The sequence below is a fragment of the Anopheles moucheti genome (genome assembly GCF_943734755.1).
Source record: "Anopheles moucheti chromosome X unlocalized genomic scaffold, idAnoMoucSN_F20_07 X_unloc_2, whole genome shotgun sequence".
Lineage (NCBI taxonomy): Eukaryota > Metazoa > Arthropoda > Insecta > Diptera > Culicidae > Anopheles > Anopheles moucheti.
The window spans coordinates 817,501-822,500 of NW_026453526.1; the positions used below are offsets into that span (position 1 = coordinate 817,501).

The window sequence follows — 5,000 nt, forward strand, 5'->3', positions numbered from 1 at the left end:
TCCATCGGTAGTAGCGACGGGCGGTGTGTACAAAGGGCAGGGACGTAATCAGCGCTAGCTAATGACTAGCACTTACTAGAAATTCCAGGTTCATGGGGACCGTTGCAGTCCCCAATCCCAACTAAATGAGCATTTGGGTGATTTCCCGTTCCTCTCGGAATGGGGGCGCCAATTGGCGAGAACACGCTGCTGCTCACATTGTAGCACGCGTGCAGCCCAGAACATCTAAGGGCATCACGGACCTGTTATCGCTCATTCTCACCTTGCTAAACACAAGTTGTCCCGCTAAGCAGGGCAAACGTGGCCGACGACCGCCCGTGAAGGGGCCGCCGGCCTTGACGTCAGGTGCGCCCGGAGGTGCACTGCTGACAGCGTTCTAGTTAGCTTGTTTGAGTCGCGTTCGTTATCGGAATTAACCAGACAAATCATTCCACGAACTAAGAACGGCCATGCACCACTACCCTTAAATTTGAGAAAGAGCTCTCAATCTGTCTTACCTCGATAAGTTCGGACCTGGTAAATTTTCCCGTGTTGAGTCAAATTAAGCCGCAAGCTCCACTTCGTTTTTTTTTTTTTTTTTTTTTAAGAAATGCAGGTTTTATTGTACAAAAATACCTTATAAACCTACCCTCTTGACGTAGGACGTCGCCCGCCAGGGATTTTGTCCTACGTCGTTGCGAACCCTTTCGGATATCTCTTCGCGATTTATTTATTCAATTTTCCGTATCCTAATCCGCATTTTAAAGGCGTACACATACTGAGTCCGCGTGACTCTCTCTTTCTTCCCCTCTCGGAGATCTCAAGAAGTCAACCCGACATCTATCGATCTGACCATTCCGCCTCGCTGGCGGCAGCCTCCTCCGCGGGTGTCCATCGTCGGCCTGCAGCCAAAGCACGACGGCGCCTTTCGTTTTCGCGTCTGTTCCGCCGAGACCTTATCAGGTCCGCCTCCGTAGGCGCGGTCCGACGGCGGCGCGTCGTCGAGGGTCCCTCAGCCTGGACCCGAGCTCGCCATGCGCGCTGCATGAATAGACGCCGCTCATGGCGAATTCTAACCGTTTCAGGGGAAGGTGGTCCCCCTCTGCTACGCCTAGGTATGGGAGGAGGAGCTAGGCCCGCTCGCTCCGCCTCTACTGCCGTCCGCAGTATCTCGTCATCTCGGGCGGCCAGTGCTGCTGCGACGTCCGCAGCCAGTCGCACTCGCGCCCGATCCTCCGCTCTGCCGCGAAGCCGTCGGTTGCGGGCAGATCGCTGACGCGCTGCTCGCGCCTCGTTCACGCGCCGCGTGATGTCTTCTACGAAGACGTCTTCCACTTCCTCGCCGAAGAGTGCGGCCACACTTTCGAGGACCACTTCCTCGTCCTCGGCGAAAGCCGCTTCCGCTCGACCGCTGGCGAGGGCCTCCTCATCGCGCCACAGCTGTTGCAGCACGGTGGTGATGTTTTTCGCTGCCCTTTGAATGCGGTCCCACCACTCCGCACTCTCCAGCAGCTTCTCGGCCATGTTGCTGAGCTGGACCGACTCGGGTGTCCCCCAGCCCAGCAGCTCACGTCGAATCTCCTCGAACACGGGGCACTCGAACAAGACGTGGGCCACCGACTCGACCGACCCCACGCACCGTGGACACTCCGGAGACGAAGCGAAGCCGCAGACGTGCAGGTACTCCCGGAAGAATCCGTGTCCGGAGAGCACCTGCGAAAGGTGGAAGTCCACCTTCCCGTGCTTACGTCCCGTCCACCGGTGCAGGTCGGGAATCAGGCTGTGTGCCCACGTCTGATAGCGGCTGGCCGATGGTGTTGCCGCCGCACGGTCCCACGCGTTCTGCCACTCTATCATCGTGGCCGCTCGCTCCATTGCTCGAGCCTCCTTCCTGCTGATGCCAGGTTCAGCCGACAGCCTGCTGTGGCACCTTGCGTCCTCTTGGATAATTAGACGGTAGGGTACAAGACCGGCCATCACCACCGACACCTCATAGGACACCGAGCGAAACGAGCTCGACACCCCGCGTGCCAGCGGCTTCTGCACCTGGGCCAGTCGTCTGCGGCACCACTGCATATCGGTCGCCTTAGCCCAGATGGGCGAGGCGTACCGAATGACAGACTCCGCAACTCCTGCCAGCAATCGCCGCTTGGCCACCTGCGGGCCGCTGTGGTTTCGCATCACCGAGGTGACAGCCGCCACCGCACGGAGGGCCTTGTCCGCGGCCGCTTCCACGTGCGGTTTCCACGATAGCTTCTCATGAAGCTGGACCCCCAGATAGCGCATCGATCTCCCAGTGGTGCAGGTCACTTCACCGACGCGTACCGGAACCTCCAGTCGTCCTCGTCTCAGACTCGAAATGAGTACCGCCTCGGTCTTGTGGGGGGCGAGACTGAGATGACGTGCCTCAAGCCACCCCATCACCGCCTCAATCGCTGTCTCGGCAACCGTCGCCGACTCCTCCGGTGTGCGGCCCTCGGCCAGGATGGCGATGTCGTCAGCAAAACCGACGATGGTGGCCCCTTCAGGGAGCTGGATTCGCAGAACGCCGTCGTACATGACGTTCCACAGAGTCGGGCCAAGGATTGACCCCTGTGGAACGCCTGCCGTTACCCGACGTGACACCGGGCCGTCATGGGTGTCGTACACCAGCTCCCTGTCGGTAAAGTAGTCGCGGAGAAGGAGTTGCAGCTGCGCTGGGACCCCTTTCTCGCGCAGGGCCATCGCTATCGCCTGCCAGCTGGCAGTGTTGAAGGCGTTCTTAACATCCAACGCCACAACCAGCAGGCAGCGCCTGTCCCGCTGGTTCGTCCTGCCGAAGGACATCGCGCGCTCGCCTGCCTCCACCACCAGCTGGATCGCCTGCAGGGTGCTTCGCTGTCTCCGGAATCCGAACTGGTTCTCCGCTAGCTGAGGCGACTCCGGATCCTCGAGGTGCTCATTAAGCCTGTCGAGTGCCGTCCGCTCGAACACCTTCGCTGGGTTGTCTATCAGGCAGATCGGGCGACAGGACGACGCTTCGCCCGGTGGCTTACCTGGTTTAGGCAACAGCACCAGCTTTTGCCTCTTCCACTCGCGTGGAATGACGCCCGTGTCCAGGCAGCTCTGGAAGACCCCGACGAAGGACTCTGGATGCTTGCGGATGGCAACCGTCACCGCAGCATTTGGCACTCCATCCAGGCCAGGCGCTTTCCGCGGATGCAGCTCGCTCGCTATCGCCTGGAGCTCCGCGCAGCTGATCGGACGGACCGGAGTGTCCCCTTCCGAAGGCGCGACGTCCGGCCACTCGACCGGGGGATGCTCCGGAAACAGCTCCTCGACGATCCGCTGCAACACCGCTGGATCGCGTTCACGCGCCGTCCAGCTGCCCCGAAACCGCAGAAGGACCTGCCGGAACCACTGTCCCGTCTCGTCCGCGGCTAGGGCCTGCAGCCACTCATCGAACTGGCGCTGCTTGCTGGCTTTAATTGCCGTCCTTAAGGCAGCACGCGCCTCCTGGTGCTCCTGCGATGCCAACTCGACAGATGTCTCGTCCAAGGCCGTGCTCTGCCTTTCCCGGGCCAACCGGCAGCGCTCGGTCAGCTCCTCAATGGCCGGAGTCCACCAGTACACATTCGCGCTCTTTCTCTGCTGAGAGTGGCCGATCCTTGCCATGGTGGCATCGCAGGCCTCTGCGAGCACCATCCCCAGGCTTGCCGCATCGGTCACCCGATCGGCAAAACGGGTCGCCTCGAGTGCCATTTCGAAAGTACGGGGGCAAAACTGGCGAGTTCGCCAGCGAACACCCGCCTCCCGTACTCCGACGCCTTCCAGCCGCTGGATGCCCCGTCCGGGCCGCTGGCCAGCACGAGGCTGTTGCCCGACCGCAAACCGGATATAGCGGTGGTCGCTATAAGAGTAGCGGTCTAGCGTCCTCCAGGAGCTGATGACCTCCGCTACTCCATCCGGTCGGCAGAGCGATGGACTCGCGAAGGCGACGTCCACCCTGCTGGGCCGGGCCACACCGTTTCCCAGGAAAGTCGGCTCCGTTCCGCGGTTGAGCACCTCCAACCCGATGCTCGTTGCCGTCTGGAGGAGCGCCTCACCCTTAAGGTTGGCACGCTCGCTCCCCCAGGCCCCGTGCCACGCGTTGAAGTCACCGGCCAGGACGACGTGGGGGTGACCTCTCGCCAGAACCTCCAGCCGGTCCATCTGCCGCTCGAAGTCCGGGAGCCCGACAGATGGCGGAATGTAGCAGCAGATAAAGACTATACCTGCTACATCTGCTGCCACTATGCCTGGATGCTGTACACTCCTCACCCGCTGGATGGGGAACCGTTGGCCGCTGGTGACAATCGCGGCCTTGAGTTGCTCATCAGACGCCCAATTGCCGTTGTTGGCCGGCACTGCGTATAGCTCCGTCACGAGCATAACGTCTGCTGCTTCCTCCCTCATACGCTGGAGCGCAAGATCTTGGGCGCTCCTGCTCTTGCCGATGTTGATCTGGAGCACCTCAATCATCGTCGGGCCGTATTTTTGCACAGGGCGGAGGCAATCGGGTGCGGGCCGCCACACTTTAGACATCGGACTTGGCCGATACAAGTAACCGCCTTGTGGCCTTCCGCGCCACACCGGATGCATATCTTGCTGCGGTCCTCGCCCGAGCACTGCCCGGCGAAGTGGCCACGCTCCAGGCACCGGAAGCACCGCTTCTCCGCCAGCGACGCTTTCGGGACCTCCCACACCCAGCACGAGGTGTAACCTAGGAGCAGGCGCTTCCCGGCCAGATGCTCCGCGTCCGACCGTGGCATGGTGACGCGGGCACGGTTCGTGCCATCCCGTCGCGCCCACATATCGATGGCGGCCTCAACGTGCTCCTTCCCCAGCGCCGTCAGCATTGCCTGACGCAGCTGGTCCTCATTCGCCAGGGAGTCTATGTTGGTGACCAGGACCTGGGCCATCTCAGTGCGGACGATCGCCGCTCCCTTGTCCCCGATGGCCACGCGGATGCGTTGGCATAGATCCGCGCTATCGACGTCCCG

General features: G+C 61.5%; 1 protein-coding gene across 1 annotated transcript in view; it reads left to right on the top strand.

The window, feature by feature from the left end:
* LOC128307896 (uncharacterized) overlaps positions 1 to 5,000 on the top strand; it is a 29,111-nt gene that overhangs the window by 9,883 nt on the left and 14,228 nt on the right. The window lies entirely within an intron of this gene.